This window comes from Hyla sarda, chromosome 2 (assembly GCF_029499605.1).
Source record: "Hyla sarda isolate aHylSar1 chromosome 2, aHylSar1.hap1, whole genome shotgun sequence".
Taxonomy (NCBI): Eukaryota; Metazoa; Chordata; class Amphibia; order Anura; family Hylidae; genus Hyla; species Hyla sarda.
Window position 1 is genome coordinate 167,339,159 of NC_079190.1, and position 22,626 is coordinate 167,361,784.

At 42.1% G+C, this 22,626-nt stretch overlaps 1 long non-coding RNA gene across 1 annotated transcript in view; it reads right to left on the minus strand.

Annotated features, from left to right (window-relative positions):
- Positions 1-22,626, minus strand: part of LOC130357757 (uncharacterized) — a 58,438-nt gene that overhangs the window by 8,173 nt on the left and 27,639 nt on the right. The window lies entirely within an intron of this gene.

The window sequence follows — 22,626 nt, forward strand, 5'->3', positions numbered from 1 at the left end:
ACAAATCAGACTATTTGGGGGGTGTTTTGCAGTGTACGAGTGGCTGAAGTGTATGCAAAGTTTCCTTCCCATTGTTAGGATGTCTTGCAGATGGGAGGAACACTTCAGGAACTGCTTGACAACCAGATTGAACACGTGTGCCATGCAGGGCGCATGTCTCAGGCTTCCTTGTCGCAGCGCAGACAAGATGTTCTTCACGTTGTCGGTCACCATGGTTCCAATTTCGAGTTTTCGTGGAGTAAGCCATGATTCGGTTTCTTGATGAATGACTTTTAGCAGTTCCTCCCCTGTGCGACTCCATTCGCCAAGGCAAACCATGTGAAGAACAGCCTGACACTGCCGTCCCCTGCACACATGGTATGCTGGAGAGGAACTGAGACTTGTCCGTGCAGTGAAGGCTGAGGACACAGTGGAGGATGAGGAGGCTGAGTTGCACACTGTTGCAGGACCAACAGCCTGAGAGCGTGGAGGAGGAAGCGGCCTTACCTGTCCAAGTTGCTGTTGTGCTTGTGCAAGAACCACATTCACTCAGTGGGCCGTAAAGGACATGTATTGTCCCTGACCGTAGCTACAGCTCCACACGTCGGTTCTGCCGTTCACTTAGGTACACACCAACAGGCTCAAGGACTGGCCCACCTTCTATTCTACAAAATTGTGCAGGGCTGGTATTGCCTTCTTTGCAAAGAAATGACGGCTCGGGACTCTCCACCTTGGCTTGGCACAAGCCATCAGGGACTGCAGCACCAGCAACTTGTACAGGAGCACATTCAGCTTCTGCTCCGTTGGATGAGTGGGCACATACTGTTGTCTCTTGGATATGGCACTTCATGGTGATGCTGTGTATGTTGATGCAGGGCCGTGGTGCCAACATTGGGACCCCGGCCACGCTTCACCTTCTGCCGACACATCTTGCATGTGGCCAGGTTAACATCCTCCGGATGCTAGATGAAAATCTGCCACACCGCCGAGAAGCTGATTTTCCTACCAACAGTCCGCACTGAGTGACTGCTACTGCCGCTGACTCCAGGAACCCCTGTTCCACTAACTCCAGGAAGGTAGGCTGCCATGAAGCAGGTGGTGTACCCTGGGCACGTTTGGCTCCAGACTTTGCACTTCTGCCACCATGCTGACTGCCAACCAACCATACTCCATCCATCCATGTCCTTCTCAGGTTCCTCAACAGTGTCTCCTACAGGAGCCTGAACACTCACAAAACCACCTCCCACGTCACTCTCCTCATCACTACTTGTCGCTTAGCGGAGGAAGTGGCAGATGTCTCCTCCACTTCTTGGCTGTTTAGTAGCTGCTCACTGTCCTCTGTCACTAAATAGTGGAGCTGAAATCACAGCATAAGATACTTCTGTGGGGGAAGGAACTACATAGAACAGAGGCAATGGGAGGACTGGGACTGCTCCTTGGCCATGCCAACTGAGGGTTGTGTCTGAGGAACCCACTGCCTGTTGACTGGGGGTGTCAGATGTCACTTGTGATGAAGTGGATGACAGTGTTAACTAATCGATGATGGCAGATGGATTGCTGGTCGAGACACAACCTCTCGCTGTGACTCCTGCTGCCACTCACCCCTAGTGTGCTGTGACCTCTGCCTGATGAATTTAGGCCTCTGTCACTCCTCTGTGCACGTCCTGGCACTTCTCTGCCTGACATACTTAATGCGTATATGAGGAGTAGTATAATAAGCTCCACTACGCTTAAAACAGTATTTGTCTACAACACCAGCAGGTGTGTACTTTTGGCTGGCCTTTCACAGTATCTAAAACAAACAAAGAAAGATACAGCGCTCCATGGTGTATTAAAAGATAAACCTGTGAGGTATATAGAATAAAAATTCCCTGCTCACCTATGGAGGTTGTGTTTCCACATACACAACAATGGTGAGCGCATGTAGTGGTGGTGTCCGCAGCCGACCAGTCAAACGTAGAAATCGGATGGATAGCTTCAAAGAGGAACACCGGTCTGTGCGTGGCGCTGGACACAAATGATTCACATGAATGGATAAAAGCAAGGTAGTTTATTCTCCCATCATGCTAGAATAAACTACCTTGCTTTTATCCATTCGTGTGAATCACTTGTGTCCAGCGCCATGCACAGACCGGTGTTCCTCTTTGAACTATCCATCCGATTTCACAGTATCTAGGCCCTTGAGACTTTAACAGGAGCAAAATGGTACACCACTTAGATGTATGTATATGTTGTCCACTTATGAGTGGAGGACAATGCGCTCCAGTATGCTTAAAACAGTATTTGTCTACAGCACCAGCAGGTGTGTACTTTTGGCTGGCCATTCACAATATCTATGTTACGCCGAGCGCTCCGGGTCCCTGCTCCTCCCCAGAGCGCTCGCGGCGTTTCTCTCTCTGCAGCGCCCCGGTCAGACCCGCTGAGTGAAAGTAAAACAATCTTTACTGTCGCGACCACTAGGAAGGCCAAACTGCAACTCCCAGCATGCCCAGACAGCCAAAGGCTGTCTGGGCATGCTGGGAGTTGTAGTTTTGCAACATCTGGAGGGTCACAGTTTGGAGACCACTGTTACAGTGGTGCCCAAACAGTAGCCCTCCAGATGTTGTTAAACTACAACTCTCAGCATGCCTCGACTGCCCAGGCATGCTGGGAGTTGTAGTTCTGTAACATCTGTCCCTTCAGATTTAGCAATTTTCATGACATTTTTGAAAATTGATGCTCTACTTTGAAGCCCTCTAATTTTTTTCAAAAAGCAACAATATGTCCATTTTATGATGCCAACATAAAGTGGACATATTGTATTTGTGAAGAAAAATAAAATGTATTTGGAATATCCATTTTCCTTACAACTAGAGAGCTTCAAAGTTAGAAAAATGCAAAAATTTTCATGACATTTTGGGATTTTTCACCAAAAAAGGATGCAATTAACGCCGAAAATTTATCACCAAAATAAAGTAGAATATGTCACGAAAAAACTATCTCAGAATCAGAATATTCGGTAAAAGCGTTTTCACGTTATTAATTCGTAAACTGACGGTGGTCATAATTGTGAAAAAGGGCTCAGTCCTTAAGGTGAAAAAGGGCTGCGTCCTTAAGGGGTTAAGACTTTAACAGGAATAAAATGGTACACCACTTAGATGTACACACAGGTTACACTTAATAGAGGACAATATGCTTTTAGGTCTCTGCTCACCCTAACTGGCTGGCTACTATCAGCTTTTCAGTTGTTGTACACACCAGTGCTGCAGCACACAGTTGCTTTGTACTACACCCAAAATTGCACTTTCTCTCTCAATCTCACTACCTTCCCTCAGTGCTTCTAGGGTGGATTTGGGCTTGAGGTGAATGGCTGCCATAAAAAAGCTTTTCTGTGCAACCTTATGCTCTATGTCCCCCTCTGCAATAGAACCCTGATGTGACTGGGAGGTGAATCACTGCTGTAAAAATGCTTTTCTGTGCAACACACACTGCAGTCTGTCCATCTATCTGTCTGCAATAAAAGGCTGAAGTGACTGTCTGCAAGATGGCTGCCGATTATATAGGGCGGTGACATCACAGGGGTGACTGGATGCTGATAAGCTGCATGCTGCATGTGATTAAGGGTCATCCCACCTACCCGCCTTCCCAGAATTCTTTGCCCCATGTTCTCACATATGGATCCACCATTTTAGATGCCCTGGAGCCTGGACTGCACTAAATGGAGTTTAATTAAGCGATTTTTCCTGGAATTTGTAACAAATTCAGATTTGTCAGATTCGATTCACTCATCATTAGTCAGGACCTAATATGCCAATGGCAGTGACTTTGGGGACCTCTGAGTGTTGCTATAAACATTGTTTATTATAGAGCAGCTGACCCATATTCCACCTGGCTGAACTGCATGAGAGTCTGGCACTCCAGCCCAGGTCCTGCTGCTTATATCTTAGCTCCTCTATTACTCCTAACAACTGATTTAGACTCTGTAACAGGAAGTTGCCATACTACCTTCTTCATTTTCACTATACAGTTCTTATCATTACTAACACTCTAACAAGCTGTAGCTGACATGCACCCGTGCTATAATACACAACCTACATCTAGTAGGTATACTCCTGTCTGCCTACACATTACCGTGCTGTTAGTGCATGGAACTCATGCATTGCCCATACATTTCAATTAGTGTGATTTCAGACATTTATCTTTGCTATTACCCCTAGCTACCTCCATAAGCATGACTTTGCTGTATGCATCTCTGGTTAGCTTCAGATTTATAAAGAGCTTGGCTCTATTTTTTTCTGGTGGATAGCTCCTATCTACTACACAATGACCTTGATTTAATATTTTAAGCCCAACCTGTTTTGTCGGGTTGTGCGCAAGAATTTGTGGCATCGCACCACAAATTGTGTCTCTGCCAAAATTTGCACCAGAATTTACACCAAAAAATGTAAAAACCCGGCCAACTCTTCATTTTACTCAGAAAACCCAAAAAGGGGTGTGGCCACCGGGAAAAGGGGTATGACCGCCAAAAAGGTGGAGTGGCCCCAACATTTTCAAAAATTCCCAACATATTTACTAAGATTTCCTTAGAAAATGTATGGATTTCAGCTGAAACCCCCCCACAGCTCAGAGCAGTTGTCAGAAAAGGGAAGGGAAAAACAGCATGGAAAAATACTTGTAGAGAATTAAAACCCACAAAGAAAACTACACTACAGTCTTAGTAAATCAAGGCCATTGTATGTAGAGAACAACCTCATCTCTTTGCATCAGCCCCATCTGTATATATATATATATATATATATATATATATATATATATATATATATATATTATGCCACCTCTATAATACCTTCTAAACAAGTTAAAATAACTGACAGACTGGAGAAGTCATACTCAACTTTCTCAAGGTCATTTCTGAGTGTGCACTGCTTTTATGGAAAATAATTGATTCATACAGACAAACTTTGGTTTCCTTAGAATCTCTGTGATAGATCCGCAGAGCTAAACAGTATATTTCCTACTCTCCTTACAAAGATAGAAGACCTAGGCTCTCTGTCTTCATGCTAAAATATTCAACATGGAAAACCATCTGTGGAGCCGAAAAGCCTGAGACGTCTCCTTTCCTTTCTTTTACAAAAATCCTCCTCCACCGATTACTTAGTTTGGTGGGGTAGCCAGTTCTTGGAAGATTCCTGTTTTTTTCCAAGCGTCTTCTAGACCACTGCACTTTTGGAAACTTTCAGTGCTGTCTAAATTTTTTATACCCTTCGCCAGATCTGTGCTTCTACACAATCCCGTCTATGAGTTGTGTCGGCAGTTCTTTCTACCTCTGGTGTAGAAAAGTCTCAAAGAGGATCAAAGAAATGAGAAACCCCCAAGAGTTAAATTTCAAGTTTCAATACTTTATGTCCAAAATTATAATTTTTTTCCTTTTTAATACATTTGCAAAAAATTCTAAAATTAGGTTTTCACATTCTCATTATGGGTATTAAGTGCAGAATGATGGGGTAAACATGATTTTTTTTAAATGTTTTATTAGTTTAATTGCATTCGAGATCCTGGTGGCTGGACTGCTTTGGCTATTAGACCCTGGCAAATGTTGTTATAGAGAAAAAGGTTACTACTTTTGACCAGGTTAGGAGGGAATTCCAGAATTCTATGTACCTTTGATTTAAACATTTTCAATTGCATCATGTTCTGGGGTCTTAATTTGCTGCTTTGATGTCCGGTGTAATGAAGAATGCTGTTTCTTGAAGAGAACTGTGTCCCGAACAGCTGATAGAAATGATGAGTCAGCACAGGCACTGTGATTGGCTGAGGCACCCACACACCCACCTCATACTATTGGTTGGTGTGGGGGGGGGGGGTGCAGTCTACCTCTGCTCACTATTTTGCTGCCTGGACACAGTTCTCTGCAACCCCTCCACTCTCATATACTCAGCTTTTCCCTTTTACCCAGCTTTTCCCGAGGCTTTTCCCTTGCTGCCTTGCTGCCTGGACCCAGTTCTCTACAATCCCTCCACTCTCATGTACTCAGATTTTCCCGATCTCTGTGCTTTTCGTCAGCTTTTCCTGAGGCTTTTTCCTTGCTGCCTTGCTGCCTGGACACAGTTCTTTGCAACCCTCTACTTTCATGTACTCATCTTTTCTGCAACCCCTCCACTCTCATGTGCTCAGCTTTTCCCGATCTCGGTGCTTTTCCCCAGCTTTTACCTTTCCCCCAGCTTTTCAAAGGATAGGGGATAAGATGCCTGATCGCGGGGGTCCTGCCGCTGGGGACCCCCGTGATCTTGCATGCCGCACCCGTTTATAATCAGTCCCCGGAGCGTGTTCGCTCCGGGTCTGATTACTGTCGATCACAGGGCCAGTGGCGTGTGACGTCAAGGCTCTGCCCCGTGTGACGTCATGCTCCGCCCCCCTCAATGCAAGCCTATGGGAGGGGGTGTGACAGCTGTCTTGCCCCCTGCCATAGACTTACATTGAGGGACAGAGCGTGACATCACGGGGTGCGGCGTGCAAGATCACGGGGGTCCTCAGCGGCAGGACCCCTGCAATCAGGCAACTTATCCCCTTTCCTTTGGATAGTACCCCTTTAAACTCACCTTGGGCAAGTTGCAGGTGTGGGCAATATAAAATCAGATAAAAAGGAGATAAGTCTTTGCATTGTGTGTCTGTGTGTGCCACACTAAGCATGGACAACAGAAAGAGGAGAAGAGAACTGTCTGAGGACTTGAGAAACAAAATTGTGAAATTGTGGAATTCTAGATTTGCCTTTGTCGACAGTGTGCAACATTATCATGAAGTTTGCAACCCATGGCACTATAGCTAATCTCCCTGGCGTGGACAGAAGAGAAAAATTGATGAAAGGTATCAACGCAGGATAGTCCGGATGGTGGATAAGCAGCCCCAAACAAGTTCCAAGGTATTCAAGCTATCCTGCAGGCTCATGGAGCATCAGTGTCAGCGCAAACTATCTGTCGACATTTAAATTAAATGAAACACTATGGCAGGAGACCCAGGAGGACTCCACTGCTGACACAGAGAGATAAAAAAGCAAGACTAAATTTTGCCAAAATGAATATGAGTAAGCCAAAATCCTTCTGTGAAAACATCTTGTGGACAGATGAGACCAAGATAAAGCTTTTTGGTAAGGCAATTCATTCTACTGTTTACTGAAAATGCTATGAGGCCTACAAAGAAAAGAACACAGTACCTACAGTGAAATATGGGGGAGGTTCAATGATGTTTTGGGGTTATTTTGCTCCCTCTGGTTCTGGGTGCCTTGAATGTGTGCAATGCATCATGAAATCTGAGGATTGCCAACAGATTTTGGGTTGCACTGTACAGCCCAGTGTCAGAAAGCTGGGTTTGTGTCCGAGGATAATAACCCCAAACAAATGTCAAAAAGCACCCAGAAATGGATGGCAACAAAGCGTTGGAGAGTTCTGAAGTGGCCAGCAATGAGTCAAGATCTAAATCACATTGAACACCTGTGGAGAGATCTTAAAATTGCTGTTGGGAAAAGGTGCCCTTCCAATAAGAGAGACCTGGAGAAGTTTGCAAAGGAAGAGTGGTCCAACATTCCGGCTGAGAGGTGTAAGAAGCTTATTGATGGTTATAGAAAGCAACTGATTTCAGTTATTTTTTCCAAAGGGTGTGCAATCAAATATTAAGTTAAGGGTGCCAATAATTTGTTTTATTATATTATTTAAATAAAAATTAATCTTTTATTCTTAGAGATTGTGAAGCCGTAGTGTCTACTCATGCTGCCGCCTGATCCAGGCTGTGTGATTCAGCAACTATATAGTTTAGTGATGCTGCTGGGCCTGGAACATTACCTTAAATTCCAATTCCAGGCTATGTAATTATGCCAGATTATGGTCTCCTCATGCTTCTGCCACCTTTAGGCTCTGTCATCGTGCTGCCATGTGACTACTTGTTTTGTAGTCATACAGTATTAGTTCAAAGTAAACACCGGGACATTAAACTTTGGAATGTAATATAAATCTTAAATAAATAAAAAATCGATGTGATCTTTTCAAAACTGAGACCCTATGGTCGTCGATGTCATGTTACAGTACCTGTGGAATTATCATAAGAATCCAATGAAACAGGTTGGAACGATAACAATGAACCATAACTGATTAAATGAAACATTCACACTTTCATAGTCGGGGAGGCGCTTAGAGACAGGGCCTGGAATAGGTGCTATCTCTCCTGGCTGAGGACCGCCAGCTCGATGTTCACCAGAATTGGTTATTAAAAAAAATAAAATTCTAATTAAATTGAATAAAAATGACATGAAAAAATCTCTTTATCCTCTTCAATTTAGACACCATATGGTCTCTCTGCTGCCACATCGACACTCTGCAGCAGTGATTCTAATAGCAATGCCTGTAATCTGCATGTCATACTGAACAGTATTATTTCACTAACACAGCACACTCCCTATGCGTGTTAGAACAAAGCAAAGTGTTCTACACCTGTATTGAGGCTCTCTGTAGGCCATAAATAGCTGTGTTTAATACAGATTTGCTGCAAATAAATTTGACCTGAAACGAATTTTTGGGGAAAAATAGCGAACAAATCTCATTTTTCAAAATTTCGCTCATCTCTAGTCATGATATTCTACAGGGTGGGCCATTTCTATGGATACACCTTTAAAAAATGGGAATGGTTTGTGATATTAACTTCCTGTTTATGGCACATTAGTATATGTGACGGGGAAACTTTTCAAGATGGGTGGCAACCATGCTGGCCATTTTGAAGTTGGCCATTTTGAATCCAACTTTTGTTTTTTCAATAGGAAGAAGGTCATGTGACACATCAAACTTATTGGGAATTTCACAAGAAAAACAATGATGTGCTTGGTTTTAACGTAACTTTATTCTTTCATGAGTTATTTACAAGTTTCTGACCACTTATAAAATGTGTTCAATGTGCTGCCCATTGTGTAGGGTTGTCAATGCAACCCTCTTCTCCCACTCTTCACACACTGATAGCAACACCGCAGGAGAAATGCTAGCACAGGCTTCCAGTATCCGTAGTTTCAGGTGCTGTACATCTCATATCTTCACAGCATAGACAATTGCCTTCAGATGACCCCATAGATAAAAGTCTAAGGGGGTCAGATCGGGAGACCAATCCACTTTCCAGGAAACTGTTCATCTAGGAATGCTCGGACCTGACACCCATAATGTGGTGGTGCACCATCTTGCTGGAAAAACTCAGGGAACGTGCCAGGTCCGAGCGTTCCTAGAAGGCCGGATGAAGCGCTAAGTGCATGAAATTGCCGGTGATCGGGGGAAATTATCATTGTATATAGAGCTTTTTTTGGTGTAATTTTAACAAAAAATTTGCGCAAGAGGTTTTTTGTGCATTTTTTGGCGCAAAACCTGAAATAATTTTTCATAGCCATGTCTACGGTTAAGTTTACCATAGAACACTTTCTACCGTAGAATCAAATTTTTTAACTGCATTTTTTTTCCGCCAAAAAAATGCGCAAAATCACTTTTCTTGCGCAAACATACACCACCTCGAAGGTTACGTACCAAAGTGTCTATTTTGGGACAATAAGGACTGCTACTCCCATCATGGACAGACTCTGCCCATGATGGGAGTTATAGTCCAGGGGCTGAGGTGCAGATGCGGCTTCACTGTGCTGCTGCCGGCTGCTGTATACACTGTCATAATTCATAATCCTCGGCACCGGGAGAGAGGAGCTCTGATTGGTGAAAAGCTATTAACCAATCAGAGCTCCTGTCTCCCAGCGGGGATTATGAATGATTAGCACTGTATATAGGAGCCGGCAGGCAGCGCAGTGTAGCCACATGTGCCACTGGCTTGTATAGTTAAAAGATGCGGATCGCAGCAGATCTCCGGAGAATGATCTGCTGCGATCTGCCCCTCTGCCCTTGGAGTACTACTACTATCATGAGACAGAGTCTGTCCAATGATGGGAGTAGTTGTAGTACAACGGCGCTGCTGAGGGATGGCACTTGCACATCCCCCGGCTGCAGGACCTTATAGGACTATTACTTCCATCATGGACAGACTCTGCCCATCATGGGAGTAGTAGTCCAAGAGCTGAGGTGCAGATCGCACCAGGTCATTCTGGAGAGACCCGCAGCAATCTGCATTTAAGTTAACAAGCCGGCGGTCATAATTCATAATCCCAGCCGGGAGTAGGGAGCTCTAATTGGTCAATAGCTATTCACCAATCAGAGCTCCTGTGTTCTGGAGGCGGGGATTATGAATTATGACAGGGTATACGTATAGGAGCTGGCGGCAGCACGATGTAGCCGCATGTACCGCCGGCTTGTTAACTTAAATGTGAATCGCAGCAGATCATTCTCTGGAGATCCGCTGCAATCAGCATTTATTAACTATACAAACCGCCGGTACATGCATCTACACTGCGCAGCCCGCCGACTTCTATATACACTGTCATAATTCATAATCCTCGCCGCCGGAAGACAGGAGCTCTGATTGGTGTATAGCTATTGACCAATCAGAGCTTCTGTCTCCCGGCGGGGATTATGAATTATGACAGTGTATACAGGAGCTGGCAGCGTGATGTAGATGCATGTACCGCTGGCTTGTTAACTTAAATGCGGATTGCAGCAGGCCTCTGCAGAATGAACCCGTGCGATCTGCACCTCAGCCCCTGGACTACAACTCTCATAATGGGCAGAGTCTATCCATGATGGGAGAAGTAGTCCTAAAAGTCCCGCAGCCGGGCGATGTGCAAGTACCACTTTGTCCCATTATAGGAGTAGTAGTCCAAGGGCAGAGGGATAGATCTCTGTTCACATTATGCATTTTTCATAATGGGAACAGAGCAGTGTGTTCCCAAACAGGGAGACTCCAGCTGTGGCTTAACTACAGCCCCCATGATTGGAGTTGTAGTTTAGCAACAATTGGAGGCTCCCTGTTTATGAACATGCTGCATTATGTGCGCTCTTCCCATGGGAGAGCGCAAAAAATGTACTAACATTTACTACATCAGATTTGGTGGACTGCGACGATGACCAGCGTTTTTTTATTTCAATAAAATGGTTAAGAGGGCTGTGGGGGAGTGTTTTTTTTAAATATTTTTTTCAATGTGTTGTGTTTTTTATAATTAGTTAGTGTTGTGTTTTTTATTTCAGGGTTAGTAGTGGAAGCCGTCTTGTAGACAGAATCTATTACTAAGCTGGAGCTTAGCATTAGCCCCAAAATCAGCTAGTGTTAACTTCCAATTATTACCCTGGTACCCACCGCCACAGGGGTTCCCGGAAGAGCCAGAGCCAACAGGCCTGGAGCATCAAAAATGGTGCTCCTGGGCCTAGGTGGTAACAGGCTGGCGTTATTTAGGCTGGGGAGGGCCAGTAACAATGGTCCTCACCCACCCTGGTAACGTCAGGCTGTTGCTGCCTGGTTGGTATCTGGCGGATACTGAAAACAGTCTGGCCTCAAAGCAATAGAACAAAATCCCCATGTCCACTTTTCCTGTGAGGTAGAGAAGGCGTGCACAGTAGAGCGAGGGGGGTTTCTATACTTGCACAAGTTTAATCAAAGGAGTGCACAGCCTTTGTAAATTCTGAGCAAGAGTGTAAATTAGACAAGCAGTGTAAAGGGGTAGAACTGTGTCTACAATAGACAAATAATGATAAATCTCCCCCATAGTGTATTCCGTGATGAACAGAGAATAATGTGCACTCAGTATCATTATTTTTTATCATTATGCACTGTCCTACTGTCCTTTGCAGATCTCACACGAATGTTTTGCAGATCTCTCAATGTTTTTGTGATTTTGGAAGAATTCTTTTCTGTATGTCAGAACCTATTAGGGGAACATTTCAAGTGGAAATCCTGCTTAAATGATTTATGTACAAACATGCAAAAACAGAATATTGATGACAGGTGCTTTTTAAAAGCTGATGTAGTATGTTTGTGTATGAAGATTTAGCATGATCTCACTGACCACAATAATGTTGCCCATATCTTTTACTCAATGTACTCTAAGCTTTTGCTTTTTTGTACTTTAACAACAGACATCATTCTCTCCAACAGCTGGTTGAGCATCTACTGTTGAAAATAAATACTGTATATGTGCTGTCATTGACATGAGACATTAAGCTTATCACAAGATGTCTTTGTGCGGTGACCCCCCAGTTATTAGATGCAATATGTGCAGAAACGCCCTTCAAGTGGTCCATTTACCTGGAGCGCCACCACAAAGCAGTAAGATATTTTAAATACAGTTATGCTTATATTTTTCTTGAAAAATAAAAGGTGTTTCCAGTATATCTCTACATCTTCAAGCATAAGGAGTCTCAACGTACTGTGATGCAGTATGGACAATATATTTTGCAGAATAACTTGCTTAAATTGACTTTTTATTTGCTTCTCTAGGCTATAATGTATGTACAGTATTTTTTTTTTAACTAATCCAATGTTATTACATTATCCAGACTTGGCTTTCATGTGAACTTGTTAAAACATTTATGATTTTTACTCTTATCAAGTACAATTATAAGAATGTAATGGAGACCATTGATCTTAGAGAAATGACCCTGCACAAGATGATATAAAGGCAGTCTACTATAATTTCAGTTGTCGTAAGGTCAACCTGGGGAGAAGTGTATTTTTTGTAAACTGAATGGCTTAAAGATGGATTTACACTATAGTTAAAGGTGTAAGAAGAGATCCTGGTTCCTAGATTTTAATTAAGTATTTTTAACACGTTTTAATTGGTTGGTTACAAATGAATTCACAGGTAGGGTATCATTCCGAATAAGTTGTGAAAGATCACAACATCACTATGCAAATACATTTACTGTGAACTATCAAGTCACAGATGTAATGTATGAAAATGCCTATAAGAAAGCAAAATAAAATACAAGCTATATCTTTTTTATTATACAGTATTGTACATTAACCACTTAGGGACCCAGGGCGTACAGGTTCTCCCTCGCTCCCTGGTACTTAAGGACCCAGGGCTACCTGTACGCCCCTGGGAATTTCGGTCCCTGCCTGGCGCACAGAAATCATTAAGCAAACATCCCGTGACAATCCTGTATACCATGGTCTCTAAACTGTAGCCCTCCAGATGTGGCAAAGCTACAACTCCCAGCATGCCCAGACAAATGTTTGCTGTTTGGGCATACTGGGATTTGTAGTTTTACAACAGCTGGAGGGCTACAGTTTGGAGATCACTGTGCAGTTGTCTCTAAACTGTGGCCCTCTAGATCTTGCAAAACTGCAACTCCCAGCATGCCTACACAGCATTTTGCTGTCTGGTATGCTGGGATTTGTAGTTTTGCAACATCTGGATGGCCACAGTTTGGAGATCACTGTGCGGTGGTTTCTAAACCGTGGCCCTCTAAATCTTGCAAACTACAACTCCCAGCATGCACAAACAGCAAACTGCTGTCTCGCCATGCTGGGAGTTGTAGTTGCGTACCTACAGCTGTTGTATAACTACATCTCTCAGCATCCCCTTCGGCAATCAGTCCATGCTGGGAGTTGTAGTTTTGCAACAGCTGGATGCACACTGGTTGGAAAATACTGAGTTAAACAACAGAACAAAACTGAAGGTTTTCCAACCTTTGTACCTCCAACTGTTGCAAAAGTACAACTCCCAGCATGCACGGTCTGTCAGTGCATGTTAGGACTTGTAGTTTTGCAACAGCTGGAGGTTTTCCCCCACATGTGAATGTACAGTGTAGATTCACACGGGCGGGTTTAAACTGAGTTTCCTGATTCAAGTTTTAGCTGCAGCAAATTTTCCGCCGCAGCCCAAACTCCTAGCGGGAAACTTAACGTAAACCCCCGCCTGTGTTAATGTACCTTAAAAACACTACACTATACTACACTAACACATAACAAAGAGTAAAACATTACATATACACCCCCATACACTGCCCCCCCCCCAATAAAAATGAAAAAGCAGTGTTTCCAAAATGGAGCCTCCAGCTGTTGCAAAGCAAAAACTCCCAGCATTTCTGGACAGCCACTGACTGTCCAGGCATGCTGAGAGTTTAACAACAGCTGGACGTACCCTGTTTGGGAATCACTGGCATAGAATGCCCCTATGTCCACCCCTATGCAATCCCTAATTTAATCCTCAAATGTGCATGGTGCTCTCTCACTTTGGAGCCATGTCATATTTCAAGGAAACAGTAAGGGACATATATGGGACATTTCCGTACTCAGGAGCAATTGCGTTACAAATTTGTGGGGGCTTTTTCTCCTTTTATCCCTTATGAAAAGGAAAAGACCCCCAAAATTTGTAATGCAATTTCTCCTGAGTACAGAAATACCCCATATGTGGGCGTAAAATGCTCTACGGGCGCACAACAAGGCTAATGAGTGAGAGTGCACTATGTACATTTGAGGCCTAAATTGGTGATTTGCACAGGGGTGGCTGATTTTACAGCAGTTCTGACATAAACGCAAAAAATAAATACCCACATGTGACCCCATTTTGGAAACTACACCCCTCACGGAACATAACAAGGGTATAGTGAGCCTTAACACGCCACAGGTGGATGGGAAAAGGGAAATAATAAATTTACTAAAATGCTGGTGTTACCCTAAAGTTTTCATTTTCACTAGGGAAAATTTGTAACCCCATTTCTTCTGAGTAAGAACAAACCCCATATTTGTATGTAAAGTGCTCTGCGGGCTAACTACAATACACAATAGAGAGGGAGCGCCATTGAGCTTTTGGAGAGAACATTTGGCTGGAATTGAAGGTCAAGTGTGTTTACAAAGCCCCCATAGTGCCAGAACAATGGACCCCCCCCCACATGTGACCCCATTTTAGAAACTACAACCTCACGGAATGTAATAAGGGGTACAGTGAGTATTTACATCCCACAGGTGTCTGACAGATTTTTGGAACAGTAATCCCTGAAAATGAAAAATGTAATTTTTAAGCCCACTGTTCTAATGATCTGTCAAACACCAGTGGAGTGTAAATACTCACTGCACCCCTTATTAAATTCTATGAGGGGTTTAGTTTCCAAAATGGGGTCACATGTGGGGGGTCCACTGTTCTGGCACCACAGGGGTGGGGGGGTGGGGCTTTGTTAACGAACATGGCCCCGGACTTCTAATCCAACTAAATTCTCTCTCCAAAAGCTCAATGGCACTCCTTCTCTCCTGAGCATTGTAGTGCGCCAGCAGAGCACTTGACGTCCACACATGGGGAATTTCCATACTAAAAAGAAATAGCGTTACAAATTTTGTGGGGCATTTTCTCCTATTACCCCTTGTAAAAATGTAAAATTTGGGGAAAAAACAGCATTTTAGGGGGGTTTAGGCTCACTGTACCCCTTGTAACGTTCCTTTATGTGCACCAGCAGTGCACTTGACATCCACACATTGGGTATTTCCATACTCAGAAGAGATGGGGTTACAAGTTTTTGGGGACATTTTCTCCTATTACCACTTGTAAAAATGTAAAATTTGGGGAAAAAATGCATTTTAGTGAAAAAACTAAAATCATTTACACATCCAACTATAACGAAAAGTCGTAAAACACCTGTGGGGCGTTAAGTCTCACTGGACTCCTTGTTATGTTCCCTGAGGGTTGTAGTTTCCAAAATAGTATGCCATGTGTTTTTTTTTTTTTTTTTTTTTACTGTTCTGGCACCATAGGGGCTTCCCAAATGTGACATTCCCCCCAAAATCCATTTCAGAAAAACTCCCTCTCCAAAATCCCATTGTCGCTCCTTCGCTTCTGAGCCCTCACATATGAGGTATATCCTTACTTGAGAGAAATTGGGTTACACATTGTAGGGTCATTTATCTCCTTTTACTCCTTGTAAAAATTCAAAAACTGGGTCTACAAGAACATGCGAGTGTAAAAAATGAAGATTCACTTTGCTGTTATTCCTGTGAAACACCTAAAGGGTTATAACACTTGCTGAATGTCATTTTGAATACTTTGCGGTACAGTTTTTATAATGGGGTAATTTATGGGGTATTTCTAATATGGAGGCCACTCAAATCCACTTCAAAACTGAATTGGTCCCTGAAAAATTCTGATTTTAAAACTTTTGCGAAAAATTGGAAAATTGCTGCTGAACTTTAAAGCCCTCTGATGTCTTCCAAAAGTAAAAACATGTCAACTTTATGATGCAAACATAAAGTAGACATATTGCATATGTGAATCAATATATCATTTATTAGGTATACTCTCCTAGGACTGTATCTACCTTTTCCAGCCCACCGGAGCACCTGAAAGCTGAACTAATTTATGCAGGCTAAAGTCAGCAAACGCCAAGCCGAGAAGTTTGTAACTAATTGAATTACTGGAAGTTCGCTCATCTCTAGTGGCAGCAGCACTCTTGGTCAAAAAATGGAGGATCTTAGCGCACTTTTTGATCAACACGTGTCCTCCATCCACCAAGCGGAGGTGGCCTCATTTTGGATAGAACCCTAACATGCTAAATCAATTCACCTTCTGCTGGGCATATGGCCTCTGACTGGGTGACATGCAGGATTCACTGTCAAATTGAAATTAAAAACCTCCTATGAGGTGGCCCCATTTTGGATGGGACCCTGACATGCTTAATAAATTCACCCTCTGTTGGGCATATGGGGGGGAGATTTATTAAAACCTGTGGAGAGGAAAAGTTGCCCAGTTGCCCAAAGCAACCAATCAGCTTTGTTCTTTCATTTTCCAGAGGTCTTGTTAACAATGTAAGAAGCAAGTTGATTGGTTGCTATGGGCAACTGGGCAACTTTGCCTCTCAACGGGTTTTGATAAATTACCCCCATGGCCTCTGACTGGGTGACAAGCAGGATCCACTACCAATGTAAAACCTCCTGTGAACAGTGAGGGGTGCAGGGCTAGAGAGGGTGCCACTCCCCCTTGCTTGTAAAGCAAAAACACAAAAAAGAAAAATAGCCAGCACAACTACCTAATACATTATTATATAATGCCCCTTATAGTAAATAATACCTTTTATAGTATATAATAATGCCCCTTATAGTATATACTATAAGTAGCATTATATATCAGAGGCTTTATTATATAATATAAGGGGCATTATAATATTATTATAATGCCCCTTATAGTATAGAGTACCCCACATATAATAATAATAATAATAATAATAATAATAATAATTTGAAAGTACAAGAAGAGAGTGAGGACGCACTCCGGTTTCCAGTAGGTGCAGCATTTGTTTTATTCAAGGTGCATAAAACCAAACATCTGCGGGGCGCCAGACTGGGATCAAACTGAAGCCATGGTTATAGCCATTACGCACCACATCTGCCTAATATGGTGGAACTGACAAAAGCTGGAAAAGCCCCTTTTCACACCAATACACTTATTTGGTCCCCTCCTGCATCTACTGTCTTTTTATCCCCACTATTGGGCCCAATGGCGTTTTCTAAATATGTCTGGGGATATTGTTCTGTGAAATTTAACTGGTTAAGGACCAAGCGTTATTCTGTTTTTGCACTTTCGTTTTTTTCCTCCTTACATTTTAAAAATCATAACCCTTTCAATTTTGCACCTAAAAATCCATATGATGGTTTATTTTTGCGCCACAAATTCTACTTTGTAACAAAATCAGTCATTTTTCCCTAAAATCTACGGCAAAATGGGAAAAAAAATTATTGTGCGACAATTTTGAAGGAAAAGCACAATTTTGTAAATTCTGGGGGCTTCCGTTTCTTTATTCTGTAGGTCCATACAATTAAAATGATACCCTACTTATATAGGTTAGATTTTGTCGTACTTTTGGAAAAAATCAAAACTACATGCACGAAAATGAATACATTTAAAATTGTCCTCTTCTGACCCCTATAACTTTTTTATTTTTCTGCCTACAGGACTGTATGATCATATTTTGCCCTGTGATCTGAAGTTTTAATCAGTACCCTTTTTGTTTTGATCAGACTTTTTGCTCGATTTTTATTAATTTTTTTTATGGCATAAAAAGTTACCAAAAATACCCTATTTTGGACTTTTGAATTTTTTTGTACGTACGCCATTGACTGTGCGGTTTAATTTACGATACATTTTTATAGTTCGGACATTTATGCGTGTGGCGATACCACACATGTTTATTTTTATTATGTTTTTATATTTTTTATATGGAATTTTGGAAAAGGGGGTGTTTTAAACTTTTATTAAAGGGGTTCTCCGGTGCTTACACATCTTTTCCCCTATCCAAAGGATAGGGGATAAGATGCCTGATCGCGGGAGTCCCGCCGCTGGGGACCCCCGGGATCATGCACGCGGCACTCCGTTTGTAATCAGTCCCCGGAGCGTGTTCGCTCCGGGACTGATTACAGGCGACCACCGGGCCGGCGGCGTGTGATGTCATGCCTCCGCCCCCGTGTGACATCACGCTTCGCCCCTCAATGCAAGCCAACGGGAGGGGTGTGCGGGGGGGGGGGGCAATCCACCCCACTGGACCACCAGGGAGCGTTTACAGGGTTCTTTAGATGCCGCAGTCAACTTTGACAGCAGCGATCTAAAGGGTTAATAGCCACCGGCGGCGGGAGCCCACATCATACCTGGTTTACGGCCACTGGACGAGTATACATGTCCATGGTTGTTAACCAGTTAAGCTGTTTTCTCCTTCCTCTCCTCTCAGATCTTTTCTTTATCATCCTGACTTCCCTTCCGGTCTGTCTGCAGTTATGGTGCAGGAATGGGGTTCTTGGGGCCTTTTCTGTTGGGCGGATATTGTGGATCCTCTCTCCCGCTCACTTCTTTCCTTTCCCCAAGTACAAATTCATTGGGATCTCCCCTCGTCTGAGCGCTTTCATTATCTGCAACTGCAACATTTTCTGTCCTCTACCACTGGCTCCTCAGTGGTCTCTCTGCCTACTGGGTTTGAGAGGTTATGCCGTGGTGGGCCTCAGGCGAGGGGCCTTCTCTCCAACATTTACTCCATGCTTCTCCAGCCTCCTGTGGGTGTCACGGTATCACACCGTTATATGGATCATTGAAAAGATGCTCTCAACACTGTTATTACTGTTCCTTAGTGGAGGGTTATTTGGGAAAGGGCCTCTAAGGCATCTATTTGTATGGCCTATAACCTAATATAAACTGCTTATGGGGTGGTATCATACTCCTGAGCTGTTAAACAGATTGAACCCTGACATCCCTCCTCAATGCTGGCGTTGTGAGGTAGGTTTGGGTACGGTGTTTCACATATTTTGGTCCTGTCCTCTTATAGTTGACTACTGGAATAAAGTGCAGAGATTACTGTCTGATGTTTTGGGGGTGTTGGTCCCTCTTGACCCTCTTATCTACTTTCTTCAATTTTCTCATCCTGCTCTGTCTAAGAAGCTCTTTAAGCTATTCTTGCACATAGTCTTAGCCGCCAAAACCCTTATTGCTAAATGCTGGAAGAGGATCCTCCCTCCTTCTGAATCTGATGTGTTGTCTCGCATACGTGAGATTCATTCTCTGGAATCATTAATGCCTTCCTTGAATAATTCTGTCCCTTTGTTCCTTGCAGTCTGGGAACCCTGGGACCATTTTTCTGATAGCAAACAATTAGATTTTTTCTTTTCTCTTGCTCTTCCTTGCCTCTATTTCTCTTGTTTTCCTCTCTGCTTCCGTATATGTGGTAATGTATTTTTATGTTTGTGCTTCCCTCTGTCTGTATTTCCTTCCCCTTATCTCCCTTGTTTTTGGCCCCTATATTTGCTGGCGTGTAGACACTTCCTTTTTTGGCTGTTAAAGTTATGGATCTACATGTTGGTAGTGGGGGCTGGTGGAGCGACTTCAGTGGCTGTGTCAGCTTGCCCTTGCCCTACCATCTGCTAGTTATTTCATTTGTTTAGCACCGATTCTTAATAGGCTTCGGCCCATATGATGCTTATACTATGTTTTTCCTGTTTGGATTTGTATCTATGCAAACTCTTTAATAAAAATGACAGTAAAAAAAAAAAAAAAATAATATATATATATATATATATATATATATATATATATATATATACTGACCAAAATACTGGCCCTTATTTACTAAGAGTAGGTTTCTTTGTGGGTTTTGATTCCCTACAATTTTTTTCCACAGTATATACTAAGGTTTCCCTATATTTTCCACTATCCCTACAATTTTTTTTTTACACAGTTTTTTTTGTGAAAATATGGACACGCCCCTTTTTCCTCACATGCGCATATTTGCATATGTGAATATTCACATATTCCTTTTTTTCCACTTGTGGGCCAATTAGAATGATGCAAATACACTTACCAGAGGTTATCAACAACATCCATAGCAACCAATAGTAAAGTTGCCTACCCCCTCACTGTTTTCTTCCTCGAATACGCGAATATATGAATATTCACATATGCGAATATTCACATATGCAAATATAAAGAATAAGCGAAATTCCCGAATATAGGACGAATATTCGTCTATATATTCGTGAAATAATGCAAAATCGAATATGGGCAATGCCGCTCATCACTATACCAAACCAACCTAATATGACAACTCAGATGTGAACAGAGCCTAACTTATTAAGACATATTACTTAACATATTTGAAAGTTATTTTTAGACATAAACAATCATCTGTAGTTAAATGAAGGTATGCTTACTGGGAGACCTTTCTTTTACTATCAACTGTACTTGTTACATTCTCAAATCCATTTTGTAGATTTCTCACATGAAAAAAAAAACAAAAAAACAAGGATTCAGATTTACAGTGGCCATCCTACCTTGATTTAATAGTTCAATAAGTACCTTTTAGACCTTAAAACTGCAGGAATGAACAATGAATTATGTTATGCTTTTCTGGCTTGCTTCCAACAACATTTAGAACAAAATAGACCTATTGACTATTGAGGCCTTAGTGGATACAGCTGTGCAAGGCCTTTTTGCTAAATGATATCTACCAAGATGATAAAAGTGTTGATGGACTCTACTTATTCACCTTCCTATGCTGTCTCTCGCCTCACAGTAGAATTATGGCATTTTGAATAATGTAAAAAATAATTTTCTCACCACTATATTATTTACAAATAGCTATTTAAAAGCCAACATAAAAGCAGAGAGCTTAGAAGACATTAAATAAAATAAACTTAATAAGTAAATAAAACACAGATTTATTATGTTCACAAAACCATGCACTATTCTGTTAAGCCTAAAACTCTCTACACCCATCTACATACTTGTTTTGTTTTCTTTATAATACACATTCATGAAAAGAAACGGGTCTGACAAATCTGCTAATGGATCCTAGAGTGCATTTGGAAAGTCTTCAGACTATTTCACTTTTTTTGTTTACATTTTGTTATGTTGTTGCCTTGAACTAAAACAATAATAGAAAATAATTAACATTTTCCCCTTATCATTCTGCACTCCATACCCCACAATGACAAAGTGAAAACAGAATGTTAAAAATCTATGCAAATTTATAAAAAATAAAAATAAAATACATATTTAGAACTTTTACTTAGTGGAAGCACCTTTGGCAGCAATTACATTCTCCAGTCTTCTTGGGAATGATGCCACAAGGTTTACACACCTGGATGTGGGGATTTTTGCCATTCTTCTCTTCAGATCCTCTAAAGCTCTGTCAGATTGGATGGGGAAAGTTGGTGAACAGCCATGTTCAGGTCTCGCTACAGATGTTAAATTGGGTTTATGTCAGGGCTGTGGCTGGGCCCCTCATGGATATTTACAGTGTTGGCCCTAAGCCACTCCTGTGTTGTCTTCACTGTTTGGTTAGGGTTATTGATTGGTTGGAAGGTTAACCTTCTCCACCAAAGTAGAGAGGATACTGCTGATCAGAAAAGAATTGTGAGTCCCTAAATGTAGCTGTAATTACATATATGGTACATATATCCTGTGTACTGATGGTATCTACCTCTATATGTTCCTGTATATAATCACTTATATGGTCTGCAGATTCTGTGCATAACTGGTATCTACCACTATATATGCACTGTATGGGGGAATACTGGTCTGTGTATAGTGGTTTTATTCAGTACAGTATGGTGATATTATCCAATTCTTGTGTGGTGGTACATATTTCCTACTTGTATACTGATATAATTGGTCATAGAAAAATATTGTACCTATTTTAATGTGTTTTATATATTTATATAATTATTTTATGTGTAAGGGGACATGAGAAAGGATTTGGGTGGGATTAGGGCATGACAGAAGTGTTGTCAGGATGGAGTCTTGCAGGGGGCCTTTGCTTTATTTGGTCCGGGGGCCCTTAGTGTTTCCACTTCGCTCATGCACACAGGTGCAAAATATAGATAAACAACTACTCACACGTGCTTGTATAAGTAAGTAGTAAGTTGGTCTTCATTCTGTGATTTTTTTCTAAAATGTTAGTGTATGCACTCGCAAGAGATTGAGGACCTTTGACGTGGTTGCGAGCTTGCATATTTTGGCCACAATATCAATTAATACCTCATGTTTATCATATGAATATATATTTATTTTTGTGATGTTGTCTAGCCTTGTGATACTGGGGTAGCGGGGGTTGGCAGTGTGTTGTGGGGTGCACATAGAAGATGCTGGGCAATCCGCCTGATTGAATAGTATAGGCGTCACTAATAGGTTGTAAGCCAGCATGATTTTTTGAGTGATTTATGTCCCTTTTTTATGTGTTCCAACTAATAGTATTAAGCTATTATTATAACAGCTATTCACATTTGGTTTATTTTCTCGTTTCCCAA